The sequence below is a fragment of the Phascolarctos cinereus genome, unplaced genomic scaffold (genome assembly GCF_003287225.1).
Source record: "Phascolarctos cinereus isolate Bilbo 61053 unplaced genomic scaffold, phaCin_HiC Scaffold_4;HRSCAF=312, whole genome shotgun sequence".
Taxonomy (NCBI): domain Eukaryota; kingdom Metazoa; phylum Chordata; class Mammalia; order Diprotodontia; family Phascolarctidae; genus Phascolarctos; species Phascolarctos cinereus.
In genome coordinates, this window is record NW_027555847.1 from 710,962,210 (window position 1) to 710,977,904 (window position 15,695).

Here is a 15,695-nt window from a genome sequence, read left to right on the forward strand (position 1 = left end):
CCAGAACTGAATGAACTCAACGTCCCAGTTATGGTCCGACCAAGGTGGAATCTGCTTCCTCGGTTGTGGTAGTGACTCCACGCCGCTGATTCATATAAAGCTTGCAGTCCACTAAGAGCCTCAGTCTTTTTCAGAAGAAAAGTATTATCTGTCCAAGCCCGTCCCAAAGTCATAACAACAACAACCATAATAATATCATGCCCATAATACTGTACCTTCAAGATCTATGAAACGTGCTTCTCGTAAAAGCCTATGAGGCAAGCAGTGCATGAATCTTTATCCCCAAGTGAGTTGTAAAAAGGTGAAATGATTTGTTCAAGGTCACTGTACTACTAAGTGGCAGATCTAAGGATAGGAAGAACCTAAACCCCCTGACTTCAAGCCAAGCCCCCTTTCCACTGCTGAGCTGCCTTGAAAGGAAGCCCAGGGTGTCTGAGATTGGGTATGGGGAGTGGACTGCTCCTGACAGAGACAAAGGATGACTCTGCCCTCACTGACCAGACCTAGAGCTGACCCTTGGGGATCAGCATATCTGAGAGTGTCTTCATAATATTGGCAGTGGTGGTCAAGGTGGCCTGAGGAGAAGTATGATTGTTCAATTGTTTGTCACTTGTGTCTGACTCTTCATGACCCCATTTGGGGTTTTCTTGGCAGATATACTGGAGTGGTTTGCCATTTCCTTCTCCAGCTCATTTTACACATGAGGAAATTGAGGCAAACGGGGTGAAATGACTTAGCCAGGGTCACACAGCTAGTAAATGTCTGAGGTCAGATTTAAAATCAGGTCTTCCTGACTTCATACTACCTAGGTGCCCCCTAAAGAAGGCAGTGTAGAGAAGTGGGGAAAAAAAGCCCAGGACTTGGATGTAAAAGAGGTGAGTTCTAGACTGGCCAAGTCATTTTACCCCAGCAGCCTCAGTTTCCCTTCTATAAAATAAGAGGGTTGGAGCAGATGACCCCTAAGGTCCTTTCCAGCTCTGACAGTCCATGAATCCTACGCTGTTCTCCAGCTTTAATGTCCACAATGAAGATAGAATGGGGCTTCAAAAATATTGTGAGAAGCTCTGCTTGGGACCATCCTTAAAAAGAGGCGTCTCAATAGGGATAAATGTAAAGTCACGTGCTTGGGTTTAAAAAGTCAACTTTCCAAGTCCAAGATGGCAAAGCGTTGACTAGACTGCCACCCAAAAAGATCAGAGAGTCTGTTCATGGGGTGATTTGTGATGATTTAATCTTAAGTTGAATTTCTAAGGTCATGCCCTCCAAGGCTGGAGAAGGCATGGACCCACTGTACAGAATGGATTCCACCTACCCAGATCCCTGTATCCAGTTCTTGCCACTGTTAGGGAAAGACACTGATAAAGTAAAAGACATTCAGAGAAAGCAACCAGGACAGTGAAGAGTCTTAAGGGGGAAGAAGATGAGGACCACAATGGTGAAGACATGATTTCTGTTTTAAAATATTCAAAGGGCTAAAGTAGGAAAGAGGGATTAGCCTTGCTCCACTCGGTCCCAGAGAACAGAATTAGGAGCAATGGGGGGAAGTAGCATATAGGTAAACTGAGGCATGCTGAGAAAACCTTTCTGAGGATTGGAACTGCCCCGAAGTGGAATGGACTGCTTTGAAAAGTCAAGGCTTCCCCTCCCTGGAGGACTTCAAACAAAGGCTGACTGACCTCTTGTTGGGGATGTTGTAAGGGGATTCTGATCCAGATAGGGGTTATACCAGGTGGTCACCGAGGGCTCTTTCTGCTCTGAGATTCTTTGATTCTATATTTCATGCTCTGGGTCTAGGCCGTTTCCCTCAGAGATTGGGGGATGGAGGGACTTGGAGAGAAGCCCATGGGTGGGGTGGGTCTGCCCATCCTTCAGGCCCAGGGAATGGTAGTTTGAAGCCAGCCTCTTGCCTCCCAGTAGCAAATGCTCAACAGGGCAGGGCTGAGGGTTGGCAAATTACATGGTAGGAAAGGGGTTGGGTTTCTGAGTGGCTGCCTGGGGGGACAGCCCAGCTCCATGTTCATCTCCCTGAAATTACATAGTTGGAACCTAGCTGCCTCCCACCCTGCCCTGCCCTGCCCTATGCCACAGGGTGGGCCCTGGGCCTCCCACTGGTCAGAGAGCCTCAGGGCAGGACTGAGTGTGGGCTAGTGATCAGGGTGGGCTTGGAGAAAAGACCCCTTAATACAGAATGTAGAATATGGAATGTCCAAATAGAGAGAGCATCTTAGAGAATATTGGAGCTGAGAAGGAAGGGAAGGGGAGCTTAGAACAGAGAATGTTAAGAGCCTTAGAACAGAGGATTCAGAACTGGGAGGGGCCTTCGAACAGGAAATGTCAGAGCTAGGAGGGACTTTAGAACAGGGAATGTCAGAGCTGAGAGAGGTTTTAGAACAGAGAATTCAGATCAGGGAGGGACCTTAGAACAGGAAATGTCAGAGCTGAGAGAGGCTTTAGAACAGAGAATTCAGATCAGGGAAGGACCTTAGAACAAGGAATATCAGAGGGGCAGCTAGGTGGCGCAGTGGATAGAGCACCGGCCCTGAGTTCAAATCCAGCCTCAGACCAAATATTTGACACTTACTAACTGTGTGACCCTGGGCAAGTCACTTAACTCCAATTGCCTTTTAAAAAGAAAAAGGAAGATCAGAGGTGAGAGGGGTCCTTAGAACAGGGAATGTCAGAGCTGGGAGGGGCCTTAGAACAAGGAATATTAAGAGCTGGAGTAGGTCATAGAGAGCATCTAACCCAGTGGTACCCAGATAGATTTCAGTGAGTCTGGGAACTTGAATAGGGAAAAAAATAGATCTTTATTTTAACTAAAATTTAACTGAATTTAAGTGTTTCCTTAAGTTATGAATTTAAAAAAACAAACATTCTTTTGAGAAGGGGTCCAGGAACTTCCCCAGACTGCCAAAGGGGCCCACAACACACAAAAAGTGAAGAACCTCTGATATGAATCCAATCCCCGACTTACAGAGAAATGACCTGAGACAAAGTTATTTGGCCAAGGTTCAGTGCAATTTAACAAACAATTATTATGCACCTACTATGTGTTGGGCCCCATGCCTAGGCACTGGGAATATAAAGATAAAAATGAAGAAATCCTTGCTTTTAATTTCTTGCATCCTACTGGAATAATAATATCTTAAAACAAGTACAGAGTAAGGAACAGGAAGGAAGGAGAAAAGTGTTAATAATGGGGAGAGGGGGAGGGGAGAAGCAATCAGGGAATGCTTCCTGGAGGTGGCCACTGATGAACCTTAGAAGGTAACCTGGGTTCTGAAGGGAGGTGAGGACAGAGGACATCCTGGAAGCAGTTTGCACTCACAGCCTTGAGTGGGAGGTTGGCTCCGGAGGAGTACGGTCTGATGAGAACGTGGAGTTTATAAAGGAGAATAAATCAAACATGCAAGGAAAGAGGGAGGCCCAAGGAGGGCACTTGGACAGGTACAAGTAGAGAAAAAGGGAGCAAACTTAAGCAAACTACTTCCCCACTCTGACCCCTCAGTTTTCTCCTCCAATAAGTGAAATGATTAGACTAGATGCCTCAGAACTATGTTCTGTGTTCTACAATCTTTTCTGGCTCTGACATTCCCTATTCTAAGGTCTTTCCCAGCTCTGACATCTTCTGTTCTAATGCCTCTCCCAGATCTGACATCCCCTCTTCTAGGGTCTCTCCTAGATCTGACATCCTCTGCTCTAGGGTCCTTCCCAGCTCTGATATTCCCATGTTCTATGATCTCTCCCAACTCTGACATTGTGTGCTAAGATCCCTCCCAGATCTGTCATCCTGTGTTCCAAGGCCCCTCCCAACTCTGGATCTCTAGGAACTTTTCTGACACCTTGCTGTGGGTCCACGGGTGCAGAAGCTAAAGCTGTTGGCCAGCTGGCCGTGGCTGACATGGTAGATGCTACCTCTGTCAGCTTGCAACTTTGGTGAGCTCAGGGTCCTGAGCGTGTGCTTGTGTGTGTGTGTGTGTGTGTGTGTGTGCTCATGTGTATCACGTCTATGTATAGATCAAGTCAGCGTCACCTGCTTCGGATCTCCAGCCCATCCCTCTTTATGACCTCAGGGTCTGATATCCAGACAAGCTGAGAATGACAGCCTCCATCCCTTCCTCCCTGACCCCCTCCTGGCGTCTCTAGATTGATCCTGTGTCTAAAAGAGGCAAACACATGTGAGGCCTGGGGACCTAGCCCCTCCCGGCACACCTGCTGTCTGGCCACATTAGAGCTGGGGAGATCTTAGCAGGGAGGCCAAGGTCGGGAGGAAGCTCACAACCAGGGTGGGGGACAGATGCAGTTGTCCTATTCTATGCCTCTCTTCTCTTGGGAAGAGAAGCAGCAGGGGCTACTGGGCTAAGGTATGTCGGGGTGCATTACATGTAGACACGTGCACATTCATGTTTGTATGAAGTTGCATGTAGACACACACCTTTCTGTTTAGAAGTGTGCATGGTTACCTATCCAGGTATGAAAATACCCCTGTACCTGCGTATGAGAGGCAGCATGTTGTGGTAGAAAGAACACTGTACTTACCATCAAGGGTCCTGGCTTCAAGTTCTGGCTTGTGGAATGCTCTTAGGGAAGTTAGGTCATCTCTTTGGGTCTCTATTTCCTTATCTGTAACATGACAGTTTCAGTGATCACTAAGGTCCTTTCCAACTCCAATTTTTGTGATCTTATGATTATCTATTTAAATATTTAAATGCATCTATATAAACATGATATATTAATTTACATAGCATGTATTTAAATGGGGGAGGGATGGGTGTGAGGGTCTGGGAGTAAGAGGAGGAAGCTGAGGGTGTGTGGGTTGGGGGCGGGGATCAGACAGAGATAAGATCATAAGATGGCAGGTGTAGAGCTGAAAGGAATCTTAGAGGCCATGGAGTCCAATCCCTTCACTTTACAGATAAGAAAACTGAGGCCCAGAGAGTTTCAGGGACATGCCCAAGATCCTGCATAGGTGGCTGAGTCCAAATCCAGAAGATGCTGTTTCCACTGAGCTACGCTGCTTAAAGGTAGAAAGAAAACAGAAAGGGCAGACTGCATGAGCCAACCCCACCTTGGACACCTGTACCTGCCTGATCCCAGGCAAGTCATTTCCTCTCCACGCTCAGTTTCCTCAATTGCAAAATGGGAGAAGAAGCAGTAAAGTAGAGAGAGAGAACTGGTCTTGGAGACAGAAAGGCCTCCCCCAACCTTACTCCCTCCATGACCTTGGATAAGTCACTTAACTGTCTTTGGACTCAGTTTCCTTATCTGTGGTTGTATATAGCTCTAAATCAGTACACTATGTAAACGCTAACTATTGTTGTTGCTGGGTCTAGAGTCAGGAAGACTCATTTTCCTGAGTTCAAATCCAACCTCAGACTAGTTGTGTGACCCTGGGCAAGTCACTTCACCCTGTTTGCCTCAGTTTCCTCATCTGTCAAATCAGTTAGAGAAGGAAATGGAAAAACAGTTCAGTATCATTGCCAAGAAAACACCAAATAGGGTCCCGAAGAGTCGGACACAACCGAAAAACATGTTAGTCAACAGTCAGTCAACAAACATTTAATTAAGTGCCTACTATGTGTCAGCTACTGGGCCTGTAGATGTAGATAAAAATTCCTAGAGTACCTATGTCTCTGAGTTAGTATGAGGCTCACATGTGATAAGGTATTTAAAATATTTTGCTATATAAATATTAGCTATTATCATGATGATGATGATGAGGCTGGCTCCCCCACCTCCAGACCGGCTCGGGCTCACCCTGGGTGCAGAGGTCTGGGCTGTCTGGACAACTTTTCGGATCCAGAGGATGGCTCTGGGCACCCACAGTAAGGTCCGTGCCTGGGCTCAGCTCCTCAGTGGAGAAGGAGACAGTTCTGGGAGTAAAACAGCAGCTCACTGCCCTCCCCCTCCAGGGCCCTCTGGAATGTCTCTGATGTGTCCAAGGGACTCAAGCCAGGCCTTAATTACACCAGCCAGGCTGTGGGGACAAGTCTCCGAATTTAGCCTGCTCTGGGGTAAGAACAGTTCTAATCACCAGCCTTCAGTCTTTCATGTGGACCAAGAGGCCTGGGCCTCAGGCAGGGAAGAAAGCAGCCGCCCCTGTCCCGAGCAGCCAGTCTAGAGGAGAAAATTCCGTAGATCACAGAATGAGTCTTCAACATGGAGCCAGAAGCCCTGAGTTTGAATTCCAGTTCTGCCATTGACCTGATTGTATGACCGTGGGCGAGTCACAGAATCTCAGAGTCTGAAGGTCCCTCGGAGGCCATTGAAGAGAAGGCAGAATCGACCAAGCATCTCCTCTATGACATTCTTACCAATGGTCATCCAGGCTCTGCTTGCAGGCTTCCAGTGCCAGGAAGCTCACCACCTTCCAAAGAGCCCACGCCATTTTGGAACAGCTCAAGGTGTTAACAAAGCTTCTTCCTGATATCCAACCTTATGGACCTTCCATCCACCCATTCGTTGCTCCTATTCTACCTGTCAGGGTTCAAACCAAAGCTATCTTATCTTTCTTCCTCAGGACAGCCATCCAAGGACTTTAGAAGTATGTTATCTCCTTCCCTCCAACCTTGCCCCTCAATCTTCTCTTCTCCAAGCAAAACATCCCTAATCCTTCATTCAAACCCCCTGTGCCATGGTCTTTAGTCTTCTCACCATGGTTGCCTTCTTTTGCATATACCCCCAGTTTATCAAGCTCCTTCCTGAAACGTCATGCCCAGCACGGAGCACAGATGTGGTCTGACTGAGGCCAAGTATAGTCAGACCATCACTTTCCTAATTCTAGGTACATTTTCTCCCTTACTAGATCCTTTTAGCTTTCCTGGTTGCCATGTCTTAGTAGTGATTCATATTGACTGAGTTTGCAGTCAACTAAAACTCTCCAATTTTTCCTCAAGAACTGCTGTCTATATTGTGCTATAAGAAATGGCAAGCAAGGACAGTGGACAGAGCACCGACCTTGGAGTCAGGAGCACCCGAGTTCAAATCTGACCTCAGATACTTGACACTTACTAGTTGTGTGACCCTGGGCAAGTCACTCAACCCCTTGCCTAGTGGAAAGAAAAAAAAAAGAAATGATAAGCAGGATGATTTCAGAAAGACCTGGAAAGACTTAAACATGAACTGATGCAAAGTTAAGTGAGCAGAACCAAGAGCACAGCCTAGCTTAGTAAGAAAAGCACAGCATATGATGGTTCCCCTTTAGTAGATGATTGTTTGTTTTTTCAATTAATTCCTATACAAATAATGAGTCAACTAGTCCTTCTCTGTATACTAAGGCCTTCTCTTTCCTCTCATTCATGCTAAGAAAGGCAACAGGGTGTGATAGAAAGAAGGGACCTGGGTTGGAATCCTGTTACTATTGATTAAGTGCTTAGCACAGTGGATAGAAAGGGATGGCCTGGAATCAGGAAGATCTGAGTTCAAATTGAGCCTCAGATATTTCCTACAATTCTAGCTCTTGGACAAGACACTTAACTTCTGTTTGCCTCAGTTCTTCAACAGTAAAATGGGATAATATCAGCATACACATCATAGGGTTGTTGTGAAGATCAAATGAGATCATATTTTTAAAGCATTTATAGGTTGGGGAACCTGTGGCCTTAAGGGCACATGAGGCCTTCTAAATCCTTAAGTGCAACCTAAATTCAGTCAAAAGGTAGCACTTAAGAATTTAGAAGACCACATATAGGGGCAGCTAGTTGTGATTAGAGCTCTGGCCTTGGAGTCAGGAGGACCTGAGTTCAAATCCAGCCTCAGACACATGATACTTACTAGCTGTGTGACCCTGGGCAAGTCACTTAACCCCGATTGCCTCACAAAAAAAAAAAGACCACATGTGGCCCCTTAAGGCTGCAGGCTCCCCACCCCCTGGTTTAGAACATGGTAGGCATTTAATAAATGCTTGTTCCCTTCTCTTCCCCTTAATAAATAATTGTTGACCAACTTGTTAGCTGAATGTCTCTAGTCCAATCAGTCCCTCTACTACCTCTCTGACAAGTGACCATCTAGTAAGGGTAGAAAGGTTGCAATCCGCATAGGTGGATGGAGTATGCACACTGAGGAAATCATAATCCTTGAAGGATAAAGGGAAAACCTCTCAGTTCATGGGAAAAGTTGTTCTCCAGAAGAATACAACTCTAGTTCAAATATCATGTCCTTCTTGGGGCCTTTCTGGATGCTCCCAGCAGCTAAGTATCTCCTCTTTCAAAATTACCTTATACGTATTTTTTTCTATCTATATATGTACATGTCACAATAAAATTGTAGGCTCCTTGAGGGCAGGGATCATTTTATTATTGTCTTTGTATATCTCTCGCCCAGCCCAGTGCCTGACATACAGTAGGCACTTAATAAATGCTTTCTAATTGATACACTGTGCGAGGATCCCAGAGAATCATAAGATCTGAGATTTAGAGCTGGGAAAGACATTTACAGGACGTTGGCTCTACACTTCTCATTCTAAGAGATGAAGAAAATGAGGTACTTGGTAGTTATGTGACTTCCCCAAGGATCACACAGCTGGTAAATATCAGAAGTATAACTTGAACTCAGCTCTTCCTGACTCCAGTCCAGCAATCACTGCCTGTCCAGGTATAAATGAGGGGGCAGAGAAGGCTTTAGTGTAAATGAGGGAAGCAGCTGATTCATTACTTGCTATTATTGGGGGGCAGGGATGAGAATCACCCAATAATTCAATTATTCAAGTGATAAATATTAAACACCTACTGTGTGCCAGAGAACAGAGAGGCCTCAGAGAGGCCTGTCATTCTGATAGCCTTCTCCTCTCCACTTCGAAGAAGGCTCTGAAAGCTAAGTCATCTTTGCTGAGAATTCCAAGGCTTTCTCTGGCTTTGCTGCACAGAAAGCGCACAGGGCCCAATCCTTGCAGATCCTCCCATTCTTGTGGTCACTGGCCCCTCCAGATGCTGGTCCACTTGTAAACATTTACATTCGCTGGGATGAAGGCAGAGGAGAACTTGTTTTATTAGGGCTGAGTGGAAAAATCTCTCTAAGCAGGCCAGGAATGTAAACATGGCGACATGGCACCAGTAAATGCCACGCTTCGGCAGCCACCAGGACAGCCTCCTCTTGGAGCTCGTGGCTGTAGGGATCAGAGCAGGGGGCCTGGCTTTGGAAGGTCACTACATCCTTTAGTTCTTCTGGGGTCAAGAAATTGGAGCAGTAGAATGACAAGAATCATTGCCCTCGGGGTCAGTAAGATAACTTTCCAACCACTCAAGCTGACCCTTAGCCCACTGGAGGTCTTCAATCCAAGACTAAGTCGTCACTTGTGGAGATGTTCTAGACATAACACATACATTCTGGCCTCTCCCTCCCAGAATACAGCCTGCTTTGTATCCCTGCTTGGGTCCTAGAGCATCTTCCTCTACTGTCATTGGCTAAAGCCCCCATCGGTTGCGTTTGCTCTCACTGTCAGCCACCAAGCATCAATAGTCTGGCTACTATGTGCCAGGCCTTGTGCTTAAGCACTGGGAATACAAATAAGAAAAATAAAGACAGATGCTTCTTGACTGACTGACTCTAGTCCAATCAATCAGTCCCTCTACTACCTCCCCCACCAGGAGCCATCTAATAAAGGTGGAAAGGTTGCAGTCTTCAGTGGTGAATGGAGTACCATACTGAGGAAATCATAACCTCTGAAGTAAGCGTAAGTCAGTCAGGAAAAGTTAGATTTCCAGAAGGATACTATTATTCACTCCTCAATGATCATCTCATCCAGCCTGAGTTATAGATGCCCCCAGAAAACCTAACACGTGTCCCTGTCCAGATGTATTTGCATTTTAGGAGAAGACAGGCTGAAGCCAAAAGAATGAATCTCTAATGGTGGAACTTGAACATATCAAAGCTAGAGATGAGAGAGGGAGATATGCAGCTGCCTATTTTGCCTACATCTAAGTCCAATCCTGACTAGGGAAGACCTAATTAGCATGTGATTATAGGTCAGTATTTATGAAATAGTAAGATGAGAGTATTGCAACGGAGTCATCAAGAAGAGGTAGTTGGGGGAGAGGGTCCAACTATGTCTCCAGACTTCAGTCCTCAAATACATGTTAACTCGTCCTCACCACGCAGTCTAAGGCCCTCTGTCCTCCTCATTCCATTTACGTTGGACCCTTCCCTTTCCCATTTATACCAAGACCTTTCCTCCGTCTCCTTCCATTTATACTAAGTCCTCCTGCCTCTCATTATAACTGAGACGTTGTAGAAACAACGCTGGATTTGAAGTCTCCAGAACTTGGGTGTGATTCCCAGCCTTGCTATGTCAATATAGACCTTGGATACATTTCTTCACCTCTCTGGGCCTCAGTTTCTCCATCTGTAAAATTAGGGGACTGGAATAAATGATCTCTCATGTTCCATCTAGTTCTAAATCCTATGATCACTCAGCCTTTCTCTTCCCCATTTCTACCAAGGCCTTCTTCCCTTCTTCCATTTACACCAATGCTTTATTTCTTCTTTCCCCTATTTACACCAAAGCTTAGCACAGTGCTGGTACACTGTAGGCACTTAGCAAATGCTTTCTGACTGGTTGTCTTCCCCTTTTTTGAACCCCATTTTTACTTAATGCCAACTCCTCTATTTCACACACATCCTTCCATATCCTTTTTTTTTTTTTTGGTGAGGCAATCAGGGTTAAGTGACCTGCCCAGGGTCACACAGCTAGTAAGTGTCAAGTGTCTGAGGCCGGATTTGAACTCTGGTCCCCCTGACTCCAAGGCCAGGGCTCTATCCACTGCTCCACCTAGCTGCCCCTCCATATCCTTTTCTTATGGGAACCAAGTTCTTTCCTTTCCAAAAACTAGAGTCAGAGAAAGCTCTTCCTCCAATCCAAGGGCTCTTAACCTTTTGGATACCATGGATCTCACGGGTAGTCAGTCTGGCCAAGTCTATGGACCCCTTCTCAGAATCGTGTTCTTATATGCATAAAATGAAATAGGTGGTACAGTGGAAAGAGCCCTGGGCCTGGAGTCAGGAAGACCTGAGTTCAAATCCAGCCTCAGATACTTACTAGCTATGTGACCCTGTGCAAATCACTTGATCTCTATCTGCCTCAGTTTCTTCAACTATAAAATGGAGATAATAATAGCATCTACCTCTCAGGGTTCATTCTTGTAAATGGAATCATACTTGCAAAATGCTTAACACAGTAAGCAGCACGTAGTAGGCATTACATAAATGCTTATTGTTATTATTAGGATTACAAAAGAAACCAATTATATTGAAATAAGGATGTGATTTTTCTTTTGCCCCATCCAAGTTCATAGACCCCAGAAGAGTCCTCAGGTTGATAACTCCTGATTTAGACTAGATAATCTCAGAGAGTAGAAACCAAGGAACATCCCATGAAGGCCTGATGACTCTCACTGTCCCCTGGCTTCTAGCTCTTAGACTTTATTATTTAACTGTGGTCAAGGTCTGGGTCCATCCCAGAGCCAACTGTCCTTGAGAAGGGAGTTGAGAGGCAATATTTGCGTGCTGGATGAGACCTCAGAAGCCTTTTCTTTGGTCTGTGTTGGTCCTCACGCCTGCTTCCTGACTGCAACTCTTGTAAATCAAATATCTGGCTGTTTATTCTAAGCAGAAGTGAGAGGAGCTCAGCCCTAGCTCTGGGTGCTTCTGAAGCAGGCTGAAGGAGAGGGACACCGGCAGGCCAATGGGGGGGAAATGCTTGGTGACTAGAAGTCAGACTTTGGTGCCATCTTGGGTTCAAATACTAACCCCTGCCCTGGATCAGAAGGACATCTAGTCTCCTTTTACAGAGGAAGAAACTGAGACATAGAAATGTTAACTGACTTGCCTCAAGATCACAGGTAATAAGTAGAAGAACGATCTGAACTCAGGTCTTCTGACTTCACATCCCCTGGAATTTAAGTCCCTCCACAACTTGACCTGGCCTTACCACCTTCCCTCTTTCTCCTACTTTGAACTGCAGCCAGACCAGCTTTCCCTTGCCTTAAACCCACCAGATTCTTTCCCACCCCCGCACTCTTGCTCATGCAGGGCCTGTCACCTGGAACACTCTCTGCTCTGCCAAGTTAAATCCTCCCCAGCTTTCACCACCCCGCTCAATTCCCCACTCCTCTGGTGCATGCCAGCCCAGGGTGACCTCTCTCTCCTCAGAGCTCATTCCCACAGCATTCACTGTCTAGTCTTCATGTCGGAATCTACTCTGTCTTACATTGCTGCCTGATTGGTGCAGTGAATAGAGCGCCAGGTCTGGAGTCAGAAGACCTGAGTTCAAATCTGGCCTCACACACTTCCTAGCTGTGTCCAGTCACTCCCACTCTCAGAGCCTCAGTTTCCTCATCTGTAAAATGAGGGTTTCGATGAGACTCCCCTGGGGGGCCCCTTCTGGCTCTCCATCTACAGTCCCTGGGGAAGGCCCGTCCTCTCTCTTGACCTAAAGTATCTTCAGTAAAATGAGATGGTCGAATGAGATCTCCTGGGTCCCTTTCATCTTTGAACGCTATCATAGGCTTAACCAAGACCTAGCTAAGCCAGGTCCTGAATGGGCCCGGCTCCTCACAGCATCGGCTCACTGACCCCCAGTCCCTTCTCACTGGCCTGCAGCCCCTGCTGGGATTCCTCAGCAATGATGCTGTGTCCCAACTGAGTCCAAGGTCAATTTGCGGGCTCCCAGCCCTCCGCTCTAGAACCCAGCTCTCAGATGGGCTCCTGAGAAGACACCAGAGGGGAAGGAATGAGCTGGGAATAGCTAGGATGGTCCCCTGTATCCGACCCTAAACCATACAGGGGGAGACCACGAGGCAGGTTAGTGGCCAGACAGCTGGGAGGCAGCTGTTCTCCGGCCCTTTGAAGTGTATGTGTGCTGAGGATTTGGGAGGGAAGTCCGGCTCTGCTCCCCACCCCCAACCACCCTCTGTATTTCCACAAGCTCCTGCTTAGACCCAGGTCATAAAAAGAGCAGATTTATCTCGATCAAGAATTCCAGCCGCACGGAGCCATGTGTCCACTTGGGAAGAGTTTCTGGCACAGCCCAGGCTGGGGTGGGAGGGGGAGGCCAGACAGCTGGAAACATCTGGTTTGAATTGTCCGTGGCAACCACCCACCAAGGAATCCCAATGGCTGATCTTAAGCTGAGAAAGAGGAGGCTCAGCCTGGCTTAGCCGGGCTCCCCACGCTCCGGGCCAGGGCTGGGCAGGATCAGGCTGGGGCAAGGAGGCTCCCACCCGGTCGGCCTCAGTGCCCACACGTGGATGAGAAACCTTTCCTTCCTTTCGGTACCAAAGCAATGAGTCCACTGAGGTTTGTGCTAGCCAAGAGGGAGCACAAAAGAACAACAGTTAGGACCCAGGGAGACACCAGGCTTTAGACATTAAGAGACAGAGACATCTTCTGCTCAACAGAAATTAAAAGCAATTTTCTAACTTCTTGGTCTGGGACTAAGGACCTTGAGTTGGCACCAGAGGAAAGGCAGTCAAAAGAATATGTGGTCATAGGTTGGGAGTTGGTGTTAGCTTTTGCTGCATGCCTGGCTGACTGTAATGACCCATAGCAGGGATGTGGTAGTAAATGTTTAACAACTGGCTTGCTCTCTCTTCCCCCCTCCCCCAAAAAAGGCATCCTTTCAAGCTTAATCTTGATCTTAATCATTTCCTCCATCACTTTCTTATGTCTAGAGTCACAATCAACAAAACGATAAATCAGGCCCTGATTCGTAGCTTCGTCCAATCATTTAACAATCAGCTCCTAGCACAGCTCAGCCACAGCCTTTGTCTAAGCCCCAAAAGAGCATCAGTTGGCCCTTGTCAGAGAGAGGCTTACTAATCCCTGTACCACAAGACATGGTAGCAGATAGGGGAATAGACTACCCTGAAGATATGAAACAGCTGAAGAGATGCTCATAGAAAGAAGCCTGTCAACTCCAGAACCAGCAGAGACAATGAGGCAGAGGAGATTGTATTCTAAACTATGCCGTATTGCTTATAACATGGGCATAAGCATTGATTCTATGGAACTGCTCTATAGAATGTTGTTTTACCTAATGTTGCACTTTTGTAGAACCAATTAATGCTGCCTAACAACCCAATAAACCTCTATTAAGCACCTACTCTGTGCCAGGTGCTGTACTAAGCACTGGGGATTACAATTAATAAAAATCCCTGCCCTCAAGGAGCTTATATTCTATTTTTTTTTGCAAGCTGTTTTTTTAAAATAATATAAATTTATTTATTTTTAGTTTTCAATATTCGCTTCCACAAGTTTTTGAGTTCCAAATTTCTCACCCCTCCCCCCACCCCAAGATGGCATACATTCTGAATACCCTTCCCCTGGTCTGCCTTCTCTTCTATCTCTCCCCCCTTCCTTCTCTTATCCCCTTCCCCTTCTATTTTCCTGTAGGGCAGGATAGACTTCTGTACCCCATTTCCTGTATTTCTTGTTTCCCAGTTGCATGTGAAAACATTTTTTTAAAACAGTGTTTTTAAAACTTTGAGTTCCAAATTTTCTCCCTTCCTCCCCCCCACCCTCATTGAAAAGGCAAGCAACTCAATATAGGTTGTACATGTGCAGTTATGCAAAACACTTCCTAGTAGACATGTTGTGAAAAACTAACTCTATTTCCCTTAATCCTATCCTGCCCTCCCATTTATTCTATTCTTTCTTTTTATTGATTACCCTCTTTCCCAATCTGCCTCCTCTCTATCACCCCCTGCTCTCTTGTCCCCTTCTCCCCTATTTTCCTGTAGGGTAAGACAGATTTCCATACCCAATTGAATGTGTATGTTATTCTCTCCTTAAGCCAAATCCTATGAGAATAAGATTCCTCATTCCCTCTCACCTTCCCTGTTTCCCCTCCACTGTGAGAGACTTTTCTTTTCTGTTTTTTTTTGTGAGATAATTTACCCCATTCTACCTCTCCCTTTCTTCTCCGAGTATCATCCTCTCTCATCCCTTAATTTTATTCTCCAGATATGACCCTTAATCTTCAACTCACCCTGTGCCCTCTATCTATCTATATATCATATACATACATTTTTTTCCTTCAACTACCCTAATACTGACAAAGTTCTCATGAGTTACAAATATCATCTTTCCATGCAGGAATGTAAACAGTTCAATCTTAATAAGTCTCTTGATTTCTCTTTCCTGTTTACCTCTTCATGTTCCACTTGAGTCCTGTATTTGAAAGTCAAATTTTCTATTCAGCTCTGGTCTTTTCATCAGAATGCTTGAAAGTCCTCTATTTCACTGAATGACCATTTTTTCCCCTGAAGGATTATACTCAGTTTTGCTGGGTAGGTGATTCTTGGTTGTAATCCTATCTCCTTTGCCCTCCGGAATATTATATTCCATGCCCTGCGTCCTTTAATGTAGAAGCTGCTAAATCTTGTGTTATCCTGATTGTGTTTCCACAGTACTTGAATTGTTTCCTTCTGGCAGCTTGTAATATTTTCTCCTTGACCTGGGAACTCTGGAATTTGGCTACAATATTCCTAGGAGTTTTCCTTTGGGGATCTCTTTCAGGAGGAGATCTGTGGATTCTTTCAATTTCTATTTTGCCCTCTGGTTCTATATATCAGGGCAGTTTTCCTTGATAATTTCTTGAAAGATGATGTCTAGGCTCTTTTTTGATCATGGCTTTCAGATAGTCCAATAATTTTTAAATTCTCTCTCCTGGATCTATTTTCCAGGTCAGTTGTTTTTCCAAT

At 45.8% G+C, this 15,695-nt stretch overlaps 1 protein-coding gene across 1 annotated transcript in view; it reads right to left on the reverse strand.

Annotated features, from left to right (window-relative positions):
* Nucleotides 1-15,695, reverse strand: part of TMEM119 (transmembrane protein 119) — a 29,094-nt gene that overhangs the window by 12,242 nt on the left and 1,157 nt on the right. The window contains exon 2 of the mRNA XM_078154384.1: nucleotides 4,540-4,623. The gene's annotated coding sequence lies outside the window, so the exon portion shown is untranslated. The remainder of the gene's footprint in view (nucleotides 1-4,539; nucleotides 4,624-15,695) is intronic.